The 13,499-nt window shown below is 44.0% G+C and overlaps 1 protein-coding gene across 4 annotated transcripts in view; it reads left to right on the top strand.

The window, feature by feature from the left end:
- The first annotated feature begins 7,378 nt into the window (after positions 1-7,378).
- The window catches only part of LOC125463492 (fas-binding factor 1 homolog), a 100,506-nt gene continuing 94,385 nt past the window's right edge, over positions 7,379-13,499 (top strand). For 2 of the 4 annotated variants that reach the window (XM_048554790.2, XM_059653827.1), the window contains exons 1-3: positions 7,449-7,482; positions 8,286-8,369; positions 13,084-13,218. The gene's annotated coding sequence lies outside the window, so the exon portion shown is untranslated. Of the gene's footprint in view, positions 7,483-8,285; positions 8,370-12,504; positions 13,219-13,499 lie in introns of those variants that run through there. The other 2 variants (XM_048554788.2, XM_059653828.1) reach the window with 2 other exon arrangements.

The raw sequence follows: 13,499 nt of genomic DNA, 5'->3' as shown, positions 1-13,499 counted from the left end.
GTTGTTCAGACTGGGATTTCTGACGGGTTGGTGTTAGCATGACTGTTTTTTCCTGATCCATATTATGGCACAATCTCCAAAATGACAAAACTAGGGACTATTGTGAACTGTGAGGAGAATAGAGCAGGAGAACATATACAAGCTGGCCGAATTGCTGGATGTACAGCAGATGAAATTTAAAGCAGAGAAGTATACAGTTCACTTGGTAGAAATAGAACGAGAATAGGCAATAAAAAATAAACAATACAATAAGGGGTCATAGAGTTGTGCAGCATGGAAACGACCCGTCCATGCTGACCAGATATCTGAATCTAGTCCCGTTTGTCAGCATTGGCCCCTATTTCTCTGAACCCTTCCTATTCATATACCCATCCAGATGCCTTTTAAATGTTGTAATTGTACCAGCCTCCATCACTTCCTCTGGCAGCTCATTCCATACACACACCACGCTCTGTGTGAAAAAGTTGCCCCTTAGATCTCTTTTAAATTTTTCCAATCTCCCCTTAAACCGGTGCCCTCTACTTTTGGAATCCCCTACCCTGGGAAAAGATCTTATCTATTCATCCTATCCGTTACCCTCATAATTTTATAAACTTCTCTAAAGTCACGTCTCAGCCTCTGATGCTGTAGGAAAATAGCCCCAGTCTATTTAGCCTCTCACTATGGCTCAAACTCTCCAACCCTGGCAACATCTTTGTAAATCTTTTATGAACCCTTTCAAGTTTCATAACATTTCTCCCAAGCTGGGAGACCAGAATTGAACACAGTATTCCAAAAGTGGCCTAACCGTGGTTTTGTATAGCCGCAACATAACCTCCCATCACCTCCTATACTGAATGCACTGATGAGTAAAGGCAAGCTTACCAAGTGTCCTCTTCACTGTCCTGCTTAGCTACAACTCTGCTTTCAAGGAAAGGTGAACCTTCACCCTAAAGTCTTTTTATTGGCACCACTCCCCAGGACCTTACCATTAAATGTATACATCCTGCCCTGATCTGCCTCACCAAAATGCAGCACCTCAAAATTATCTAAATTAAACTCCATCTGCCACTCCTGGTCCATTGGACCATATGACCTAGGTCCCGTTGTTCTCTGCGGTAACCTCCTTGACTGTCCACTACACCTCCAATTTGGTGCCATCTGCAAACTTACTAACTATGCCTGGTTGCGCGGGAACAGCTGTCTACATGCACAAATCAAAAACAACATGACAGGTTGGGTATGTGGATAAAGTGCACATGATCCTGCCTTTGTAAATAATGTCACAGGGTAAAACAGCAAGGAGATTATGGTCAATCTTACTGTGAAGCTGGTTCAGTCTAGCCTGGAGTACTTTGCCCAATTTTAGATACAAAAAGGCAATAGACAGTGCAGGAAAGATTTAAGAGAATGCTTCCAGGGATGAGAGTCTAACATGGTTAAATCAGAGGAACTGAGGATGTTCTTCTTGGGGAAGTTGTTGCAAGATTTGAGTGATCACATTGAAAGTGAGGGGTCAGGCCAGAATGGAGAGGGAGATATGGTTCCCATTGGCAAAGGATTGAGACTCAGAGAACAATTTAAATTTTAAATCAAAAGAATCAACAATGTCACGAGAAATAACATGATCCGAAGAAGTAATTGGCATCAATGCTGAATCTGTACAATCCAGACACCTGCTGCATCTCTCCAAAAACTTCCATTTTTAAATTAGAAAAATCATTCATACACCACAGGTGAATAGGGTCTCGAATGCACTAATGAATGTGCGGTGTGGGCAAATTGAAGCTTTCAAAGTTGGATTGAATAATTATCTGAAGAGAAACTATTTGAGGGTAAAAGAATGTGGGTAAGACAAACAAACAGTGTTGCACTTGCAGACGGTCAGTGTGTATATAAGGAGCTAAATGGAAGTGTTTCTGTGTTCTAACAAGGAAACTGATTGTGGTTGTAGGAGGTCAGTCGCTATCTGAACTCCAGGATATCGCTGCAGGAGTTCCTCAGGGTCATATCTTTTACACAAATATCTCCAGCTGCTTCAGTAACAATGTTCCCCTCATCACAAGATCTGAAATAGGGAAGTTTTCTGATGATCACCACCAATGCCAACTCCTCAGATATTAAAGCAATCCATATTCAAATGCAATAATATCTGGACAATTTGTGGTTAGGGATGACATATGACAAGTAACATTGTGTCACACAAATTCCAGGCAATGACTAACTTCATTAAAGGGAAAATCTAACAACAATCTTGTCATTCAGTAGTGTTACCATCTCTGAAGACACCACTATCAACACCCTGGAGATTACCATTAACACAGCGCCAACTGAACTCACCACATAAACAGTGACTACAAGAGCAGATCAAAGACTAAGAGTATTGTAATGAGTAACTCATCTCCTGATTCCCCAAAGCCAAATGTCTACAAGGAAAAAGTCAGGAGTCCGACGCAATAACCCCCACTCACCTGGATGGTGCAGCCCCAACAATACTCAAGAAACCTGATATAATACAGAACAAAGCAGCCTGCTTGATTGTACATCCAGAAGCATCCATCCTTAAGGATAGCAAAGATGATTCTCGATAGGAGTGAGAGAGACAGGGTAGTTGTCGTGGGGGACTCCAACTTTCCAAATATTGACTGTGAACACTATAGTTCGAGTACTATAGATGGGTCAGTTTTTGTCCAGTGTGTGCAGGAGGGCTTCCTGACACAGTATGTAGATAGGCCAACAAGGGGCAAAGGAAGAAGGAACAAGGAAGAAGGTTTATGTTAGGATGAGATGTGAAGGCTCAGTTAGGGCGCTTGAGGGCTACGAGGTAGCCAGGAAAGACCTAAAGAGAGAGCTCAGAAGAGCCAGGAGGAGACATGAGAAGTTGTTGACGGATAGGATCAGGGTAAACCCTAAGGCTTTCTACAGGTATTTAAGGAATAAAAGAATTACGAAAGTAAGATAAGGGCCAATCAAGGATAGTAGTGGTAAGTTGTGTGTGGAGTCAGAGGAGATAGGGGAAGCACGAAATGAATACTTTTCAACAGTATTCACTCTACCAAACGACAATGTTGTCGAGGAGAATACTGAGATACAGGCTACTAGACTAGGTGGGATTGAGGTTCACAAGGAAGAGGTATTAGAAATCCTACAGAGTGTGAAGATAGATAAATCCCCTGGGCTGAATGGGATTTATCCTAGGATCCTCTGGGAAGCCAGGGAGGAGATTGCCGAGCCTTTGGCATTGATCTTTAACTCGTCATTGTCTACAGGAATAGTGTCAGATGACTGGAGGATAGCAAATGTGGTTCCCCTGTTCAAGAAGGGGAGTAGAGACAACCCTGGTAAGTATAGACCAGTGAGCCTTACCTCAGTTGTTGGTAAAGTGTTGGAAAAGATTATAAGGGATAGGATTTATCATCATCTAGAAAAGAATAAATTGATTCGGGATGTCAGCACGGTTTTGTGAAGGGAGGGTCGTGCCTCACAAACCTTATTGAGTTCTTTGAGAAGGTGGCCAAACAGGTAGATGAGAGTAAATTGGTTGATGTGGTGTATGTGGATTTCAGCAAGGCGTTCGATAAGGTTCTCCACAGTAGGCTATTGCACAAAATGCGGAGGAATGGGATCGTGGGAGATATAGCAGTTTGGATCGGAAATTAGCTTGCTGAAAGAAGACAGAAGGTGGTAGTTGATGGGAAATGTTTATCCTGGAGACCAGCTACTAGTGGTGTACCGCAAGGGTCGGTATTGGGTCCACTGCTGTTTGTCATTTTCATAAATGACCTGGATGAGGGTGTAGAAGGATGGGTTAGTAAATTTGCAGACGACACTAAGGTCGGTGGAGTTGTGGATAGTGACGAAGGATGCTGTAGGTTGCAGAGAGACATAGATAAGCTGCAGAGCTGGGCTGAGAGGTGGCAAATGGAGTTTAATGCAGAACAAGTGTGAGGTCATGCTCTTTGGTAGGAGTAACCGGAAGGCAAAGTACTGAGCTAATGGTAAGATTCTTGGTCGTGTAGATGTGCAGAGAGGTCTCGGTGTCCATGTACACAGATCCTTGAAAGTTGCCACTCAGGTTGACAGGTCTGTTAAGAAGGCATACAGTGTTTTAGCTTTCATTAATAGAGGGATCGGGTTCCGGAACCAAGAGGTTATGATGAAGCTGTACAAAACTCTGGTGCGGCCGCACTTGGAGTATTGCATACAGTTCTGGTCACCGCATTATAAGAAGGATGTGGAAGCTTTGGAAAGGGTGCAGAGGAGATTTACTAGGATGTTGCCTGGTATGGAGGGAAGGTCTTACAAGGAAAGGCTGAGGGACTTGAGGCTGTTTTCGTTAGAGAGAAGACGGTTGAGAGGTGACTTAATTGAAAAATATAAAATAATCAGAGGGTTGGATAGGGTGGATAGAGAGAACCTTTTTCCTAGGATGGTGACGGCGAGGACAAGGGGGCATAGCTTTAAATTGAGAAGTGAAAGATATAGGACAGATGTCAGAGGTGGTTTCTTTACTCAGAGAGTAGTAAGGGAATGGAATGTCTTGCCTGCAATGGTAGTAGATTCGCCAACTTTAGGTACATTTGAGTCGTCGTTGGACAAGCATATGGACGTACATGGAATAGTGTAGGTTAGATGGGCTTGAGATCGGTATGACAGGTCGGCACAACACCGAGGGCTGAAGGACCTGTACTGTGCTGTAATGTTCTGTTTCCCTCCACTTCTGACACACAGTAGCAGCAGTGTAAACTATCTACAAGATGCATTGTGGAAATTCACCAAAGGTCCATAGACCTTCCAAACTCATACCCACTTCGATCGAGAGGACAAGGGCAGCAGGTACATGGGAACACCACAAATTTCAAGCTCCCCTCCACCCCACTCACTATCCTGACCTGAAAGCATATCACTGTCATTGGTCAAAATCCTGGAATTCCTTCCCTAAGGACATGGTGGACTACCTACGCCAAGTGGGCTGCAGCGGTTCAATAAGGCAGCTTATGCCCAACTTCTGAAGGGAAACTAGAGATGGGGAATAAATATTGGCCCAGCCAGCGATTCCTATGTCTCAAAAGTGAATTAAAAGCAAACTATGGTGTGGAGTTGAGAGACAGTAGGAACTGCAGATGCTGGAGAATCTGAGATAACAAGGTGTGAAGCTGGATGAACACAGCAGGCAGCACCCATCTCAGGAGCACAAAAGCTGTCGTTTTGGGCCTAGACCCTTCATCGGAGATGATGCCTCGGGGGAAATAATATACAACTGTACATTTAGTCAAAATTAAAGACGAACTTCATCGCACCCGTTGAATCAACGTAGTTTCCATTCTGCCAGATGAAACTTAACTCTGGCACGTGCTTCCAATTTGGAAAATACCTGAAAGGTAACAAACGAGTTACCTGTTAGATTCTGGCGATAATTCGATTTTGCTTTGAACTGAGGTGTTTCCAGACGCTAATTGAGACAATTTTAACCTTTTCTCAGAAATCCTGCCTAGGCTAAAGTCACAAACCATCCACCAGCTACCTACTAACTGTTGCTAGCACATACATAGTCCATCCAGGGGCTGGAGGGATTGGTAAAAGGGGATAACAAACTAGATAATAAAATGTGAGGCTGGATGAACACAGCAGGCCAAGCAGCATCTCAGGAGCACAAAAGCTGACGTTTCAGGCCTAGACCCTTCATCAGAGAGGGGGATGAGGAGAGGGTTCTGGAATAAATAGGGAGAGACGGGGAGGCGGACCGAAGATGGAGAGAAAAGAAGATAGGTGGAGAGAGTATAGGTGGGGAGGTAGGGAGGGGATAGGTCAGTCCAGGGAAGACGGACAGGTCAAGGAGGTGGGATGAGGTTAGTAGGTAGGAGATGGAGGTGCGGCTTGGGGTGGGAGGAAGGGATGGGTGAGAAGAAGAGCAGGTTAGGGAGGCAGAGACAGGTTGGACTAGTTTTGGGATGCAGTGGGTGGAGGGGAAGAGCTGGGCTGGTTGTGTGGTGCAGTGAGGGGAGGGGACGAACTGGGCTGGTTATGGGATGCAGTGGGGGAAGCGGAGATTTTGAAGATGGTGAAGTCCACATTGATACCATTGGGCTGCAGGGCTCTCAAGCGGAATATGAGTTGCTGTTCCTGCAACCTACAGGTGGCATCATTGTGGCACTGCAGGAGGCCCGTAATGGGCATGTCATCTGAAGAATGGGAGGGGGTGTTAAAATGGTTTGCGACTGGGAGGTGCAGTTGTTTATTGCGAACTGAGCGGAGGTGTTCTGCAAAGCGGTCCCCAAGCCTCCGCTTGGTTCTCCAATGTAGAGGAAGCCACACCGTGTACAGTGGATGCACTATACTACATTGGCGGATGTGCAGGTGAACACCTGCTTGATGTGTTCGTCCAGCCCCACACTTTGTTATCTTGGATTCTCCAGCATCTGCAGTTTTCATTATCTCTGGTAAGAAAGTGTGGAGCTGGATGAACACAGCAGGCCAAGCAGCATCTTAGGAGCACAAAGAGATTTAGAATCAGATACAGAATTTATAAGGAAAAGATCAAAGGGTCACACCATTGATGAGGATATACTAAATAGTCTTTAATCAGTTAGAAAGTTTTACTTGATTAATAAGTATATGTAAATCACCAAATTCCTTCAAGTCACGGTCTTTATAGAACTAAAGGTTTTATTCGTGTAAAGAAATGCTTACATTTTATGAACAAAAGGAGAAGCTGCTGGAAAAAAACTCAGTAGGTCTGGCAGCATCTGTGGAAAGAAGCAGAGTTAATGTTCCAGTTGTGAGGAAGGGTCACCGGACCCGAAATGTTAACTCTTGATTCTTTCTTCACCGATGCTGCCAAACCTGCTGGGTTTTTCCAGCAACTTTTGCTCTTGTTCTGATTTACAGCATCCGCAGTTCTTTCGGTGACATTTTAGTTCAGACAATACATGTTAGGTGTGAGATAACACAGTGTAGAGCTGGAGGACCACATCAGGTCAGGCAGCATCAGAGAAGCAGGAAAGTTGACGTTTTGGGTCCAGACCCCTCTGAAGCTTTCCTGTTCCTCTGATGCTGCTTGGTCTGCAGTGTTCATCCAGCTCCACACCTTGTTATCTCTGTTTTGGGTCGGGATCCTTCTTCAGAAATGGGGAAGGGCGTTCGGAAGTAATTAGAGAGGGGAGGAATGGGGCAACTCTCTCCGGAAACACATCGAAGATGTTAAGTGTGAGGGCTTGTTTGGAATCAGACTGATTTCATTTCTAAAATAGGTCAGGGCCACGGCTAAGGGACCGATAGGCGCGCTCCGGGATGGGTGGGGCGGAGTCAGCCTTACGGGAGCTAGAAAGGGCGTGGTCAAGGGCAAAGCTCACCGGAAGGGGCGGGGATAATGAAATGGGCGTGGCAAGGGTCAGCGCGTCTGGGTTCTGAAGGGGTGGAGGGGCAGAGACAATTTTGGGGCGAGGCCCCGGAAGTGTTCGTGTTGCTAGGGATGGTTAGTGACGCTGCGTGGTGTCCGGAGAGGTGAGGAGAACCTGTTTTGCTCAGGGTTTTTAAATGATGTTGCCAGCTGGAACTTAACTTTACATCGCACCTCAGAGTTTTTCAGGCACCAGTATTGTCGCGGTTAGTTATGTAGGAGATATAGCACAGAAATAGTCCACACAAATCCTCGTTTAGCTGATCTGTTTGTCAGAGGTGGTGGTTGAGGAATAACTCGGTCCTGTGCTCTTCTATGGCACATAAACTATGGCATTCTTGTCTTTATCCAGAAAAACAGGTAGGGAGGAGTTTGGTTTCACAATTCGTCTGAAAATAGATTTGAAAATAGAAGCATTGGCAAGACTAGAGGAGAATTGTAAACTGAATGGGGCATGTTACATATTTCATTCAAAGGTTTGGATTAATGCCTTCCTGATGGACTGTAAGACTTGAAAGACACACTTATGACTGTGAAGCATCACTGAAGCATTGTCAATAGTTCAGGGGCAAATTTGGCTGCAACCACATTGTTCTGACTTCAGGGTGAGAGTGATGCCACTGCCAGGCTGATACTGAGAAACCATCTTGAGCTTCCAAAACGTTTGTCAAGCTGTGCCTGTAACCAATACTGGAGAACTGAAATTTGTGTTTTGATACCTGCCCATATGACATATGAATAAAATGATTAGCAGTGTTTCTGAAAGAAAAAGATTTAATCAGATTGTAGGCTTGTGCCTGTAATCTGTTCACGTTCAGTTACTGTTAGGTATTGTTTGCACACAAATGAGTTGCAGCATTTGCTCACAAACAATAACCATGTTTTACAAGTAATTAATTACTTACAGATCTCTTTGGGAACAGCCTGAGGATTGGAAAGGTGCTCCTTTTCTTGACGGTCACCCAGAGCTACTCTGCAATAACGTTCAGATGTGAGATCTGCTATTCAACATCCTCCTACCAATTTACTTTAAGGATCTTTATGCTGACTGACATGTACGGAAGCACTGAAATTGGCTCAGTGATGGGTAGGACTCCTAGTCAGGACTTGGGTTCGAAGCATTAGTCAGGACTTGGAGTGTGACCTGAACTCTGGCAAAGAGGCATGTCTCCTACACATCATCTGGTTCACTAATGCACTTTTTTGGAAGAATGTTGCCATCCTTACCTGGTCTGGCCTATATGTGACTCCAGAGACACAACAAAGTGGTTGACTCTTAAGTGGGATGGGCAATAATTGCCAGCCTAGCCAGCGATGCCCTCGTCCTGTGAATTAATGAAAAAATAGTTTGGAGACTCTTTGAATTTGGAAGTATTGTTTAAAAAATGCTGTTAAAAGTTAAACCAGAAGTAGGGTTTATTTTACAATCTCAGACTGAGGTAGAGACAGGGACCTTTGCAGTACACATGTACTTACATACAAGGAGAGACACAAATTGAAGAAAATTAAGAGATTATTCAATTAGCAAAAATTCAAGTGCAAGTCAACTAAGGGATGCCAATTTGTCAATATCTTTGCTTTTAAGATGTAGCCCAAAAGCCAACGCTGGAGTTGGTAGTCCGGAATTTCTCTGAGGGGGAGTTTGGCTACAGCTGGTAGTGCAAGAACATTGCTTTTTACAGGCCAGAGGCTTCTACATTGTGGACAGGACACGGAGGCTTTGAGATCATCACTAGATGATGTATGAATCAGTGGTGGTCCCTCATCTGACTGCTATTTCAAATTGTACAATTTAAAGGCACTTGAGTTCAGCTAAGTGTAATGTGTAACCTAGCCTTCTGGGGGTGAAGGAAATTCATTACCATCAAAACAAAGGCCATTAACACATTTTCCAGTGTAGAGGTAATTTATAAATCTGAAACAAAAAAATGAAATTAAACATGGGTGAGGTCCCAGAGGACTGGAGAATTGCAAATGTTGTTCCCTTGTTTAGGAAGGGTGGCAGGGATAATCCAGGTAATTATCGACCGGTGAGCCTGAAGTCAGTTGCCAGGAAGCTGCTGGAGAAGATACTGAGGGATAGGATCTATTCCCATTTGGAAGAAAATGGGCTTATCAGTGATAGACAACATGGTTTTGTGCAGGGATAGTCATGTCTTACCAACTTAATAGAATTCTTTGAGGACATGACAAAGTTGATTGATGAGGGAAAGGCTGTAGATGTCATATACATGGACTTCAGTAAGGCGTTTGATAAGGTTCCCCATGGCAGGCTGATGGAGAATGTGAAGTCGCAATGGGTCCAGGGTGTGCGAGCTAGATGGATTAAAAAACTGGCTAGGCAATAGGAGACAGAGAGTAGTAGTGGAAGGGGGTTTCTCAAATTGGAGACCTGTTGCTTGTGGTGTTCCATAGGGATCTGTGCTGGGACCACTGTTGTTTGTGATATACATAAATGATTTGGGGGAAGGTATAGCTGGTCTGATTAGCAAGTTGCAGATGACATGAAGATTGGTGGAGTAGCAGATGGTGAAGGGGACTGTCGGAGAATGCAGCAGAATATAGATAGATTGGAGAGTTGGGCAGATAAATGGGAGATGGAGTTCAATCCAGGCAAATGCGAGGTGGTGCATTTTAGAAGATCTAATTCAAGAGCAAACTATACAGTAAATGGAAAAGCCCTGGGAAAAATTGATGTACAGAGAGAGCTGGGTGTTCAGGCCCATTGTTCCCTGAAGGTGGCAACACAGGTCAATAGGGTGGTCAAGAAGGCATACGGCATACTTTCCTTCATCGGACAGGGTACTGAGTACAAGAGTTGGCAGGTCATTTTACAGTTGTATAAGACTTTGGTTTGGCCACATTTGGAGTACTGCGTACAGTTCTGGTCACCGCATTACCGAAAGGATGTGGATGCTTTGGAGAGGGCGCAAAGGAGGTTCACCAGGATGTTGCTTGGTATGGAGGGTGCTAGCTGTGAAGAAAGGTTGAGTAGATTAGGATTATTTTCATTAGAAAGACGGAGTAGGGGGGACATGATTGAGGTCTACAAAATCACGAGGGGTATAGACAAGGTGGATAGCAAGAAGCTGTTTCCCAGAGTGGGGGACTCAATTATTTGGGGTAATGAGTTCAAAGTGAGAGGAGGAAAGCTCAGGGGAGATATGCGTGGAAAGTTCTTTACGCAGAGGGTGGTGGGTGCCTGGAACGTGTTGCCAGTGGAGGTGGTAGACGCAGACACGATAGTGTCTTTTAAGATGTATCTGGACAGGTACATGGATGAGCAGGGAGCAAAGGGATACAGACCGTTAGAAAATAGATGACAGGTTTAGACAGAGGATCTGGATCGGCGCAGGCTTGGAGGGCTGAAGGGCCTGTTCCTGTGCTGTAATTTTCTTTGTTCTTTGAAATTGCTGGAGAAACACACCAGGTCTGGCAGCTTCAGAGGAGAGAAAGCAGAATTAATACATAGAGCATAGAACACAGACCATTACAGCACAGTACAGGCCCTTTGCCCCTCGACGTTGTGCCAACCTGTCATACTGATCTGAAGCCCATCTAACCTACACTATTCCATGTACGTCCCTATGCTCATCCAATGACGACTTAAATATACCTAAAGTTGGCGAACCTACAACCATTGCAGGCAAAACGTTCCATTCCCTTACTACTCTCTGAGTAAAGAAACTACCTCCGACGAATGTTTTGAATTCAGTGACCCTTCTTTAGAACTGATAGTTACTAGGAAAAGGTGGAATGTACCGTAAAGGCAGGGGATGAGGCGAAAGAAGTAAACACTTACGTGCCCAGAGAGACAGTAGGTGAGTAGATGAAAATGGATTGGCTCTGATAAAAGCAGTCCATGTCCTGACAGAGCCTGGTATGTGCGTTTGGTAAAGAATATAGGTGTTCAGGTTCTAAAATTGTTGAGCTTGATATTCAGTCCTGAAGGCTGCAGGGTACCCAAGTGGAAAATGAGGTGCTCTGTTTTCTCCTTGCGCTGAATCTCACTGGAGGCTCCCGCCTCGCTGTGGTAGATGGAAATATTGTCCAGGGACCACAGTGGTATGTTAAAGTTGGCAGGCAACTGGAAGAGAGAACATAGGGTTCCATGAAGCAGCCACTCAGTCTGTGTTTCATCTCCCCAGTATAAAGGAAACCATATTATAAGCAGCAAATACAATGATTGCGTGAAGTGCAGATAAATTGCTACTTCACCTGGAAGGTGTATCGATGCGGAGGGAGGATGTTAATGGACAGATGCCACACCTTCTGTGATTGCATGGGAAGGTGTTATGGGTTGAGGAGGTGGTGTTGGGAGTGAAGGAGGAGTAGACCAGGGTGTCCTGGAGGGAATGGTCTCCGGAATGCTGACAACGGAGGTGTGGGGAGTATGTGTATGGTGGTGGCAGAAGGGGCAGCTTGTGAATCTTTGGATGCAGATGTGAGGAGTTTAAAAGAGTGAAGGCAAAAGTGCAGGAAATGCGTTGGACATGTCTAAGGGCCCTGTTAACCACGGTGGCAGGGAATCCTCAGCTGAGGGGGAGAAAGGACACTTCTGAGGACCCCCTGTGGAAGGTGACACCATCAGAACAGGTGTGATGTAGATGGAAAATCTGGCAGAATGGAATGGAGTCTTCACAGGCAGCAGGGTGTGAGGATGTATAGTCCAGGTTAACTGTCTCAGTCACTGGGTTTGTAGTGGATGTCTGTGGCCTGTCCCCAGAAGTGGAAACACGTGTCAAGGAAGGGAAAGAGGGTGGACCAGAGAATGTGTAATTCTTCTGAGCTGGAGTTTTCTTTGTCGATTATCTGTCACTGTGGAAGTTTATAGCACAATAGTTATCCAAGATGTGCATGAGACGTTTATTACATTGCTATATATTTTTAAAATGGTTATTAATAATAGATATGTATTTAAGTTTTTTTAATCCTGTTGTGAATTTGCTAAAATTGTATTTTAGAGTCCTTTTCCTTTCAGTCTTTTCCTTTTGAAAAGATGACATCTTCGCAATGCAGTACAAAACTTAGACTTCTGACCAAGATTAGTGCATGTTTCTGAATCCATGTAAAGTTAGGAATATACTGATTGTGCCTTCTGCAGTTTGAATTGAAAAGTGATCAGAGATGGTAAGTGATGTTTTTGTGTTGATTATTCCATCAGAGTTGAAACACAAGCAACACTGGTAGTCCCTTGATATGCACACCAGGATCTTATTTTTTGTTTTTTCTTTGTAATTTCCTAACATTGTGAGAAGTTCTTTTTTAGTAATGCGCAATCGGGTTCAGTGTTGCACAGCTTATATCAAAAATAAAGCATAGCTTGTATTGAGTAAAGTTCCCACTATACTGTTCAATCTCGACCACAACACTGGTTAGATGACTAAACTGATTAACTTGTACAGGGTCACAGTTCAGATATCTCCTGCAGTAAAGGAACGTTTCATATGTTTGCATGTAAAGGCCATTAGACCCAATAATATTTTGATAAGTGAGATTTTAGCATATGTTTACATTCAAACATCCTTGATGTTTGGGCTAGATTTCCCCATCAGACACCTGGCTGGCTTGTGTTGGGTGAACTTTAAAAATGGTGGATAAAACCTGATTCTGGTCTGTGGGTACTCATTGCTTGCAACTTCAATTGTAATGCAATAAGAATGAGCCCGTATTCAGCTGTATTGATGTTGCTAACTCCATTTCAGATTCAGGCTTTTCAGAACCACCGAGAATTTTCATGGAATCAAGGCTGGCTTTCTGAGGTGCTTTGATTATCACCAGTTCAGAGGTATTGTGAACCTTGGAGGATTCCTGATTTGGAGGCTGGAAATAATTGACAGGTAAGTTAAGAATGTGTCACTAACATTCTGTCATGATTACTTTCCAGTGATGTTAGGATATTGTTTGGAAGGGTAAGCAGTCATTTAAATTGTACAACATTGTGCTCATAGAAAGTCTTTAGGTGCATTAAAGAACATTATCCATTTGTTAAAAACGCTATTCTGCATTGTGTAACAGTGTAATTCAGAATTGGTAGTGTCATGTGTCCTCTCTGCGTTTACCTTTTGCTTAAAATTCAGTTCAACCAACTGTTTAGCTGTTTCAAAGCTTTTTCAGGTGG

The sequence above is a fragment of the Stegostoma tigrinum genome, chromosome 22 (assembly GCF_030684315.1).
Source record: "Stegostoma tigrinum isolate sSteTig4 chromosome 22, sSteTig4.hap1, whole genome shotgun sequence".
Taxonomy (NCBI): Eukaryota; Metazoa; Chordata; class Chondrichthyes; order Orectolobiformes; family Stegostomatidae; genus Stegostoma; species Stegostoma tigrinum.
This window is presented reverse-complemented; position numbering and strand designations above follow the sequence as displayed.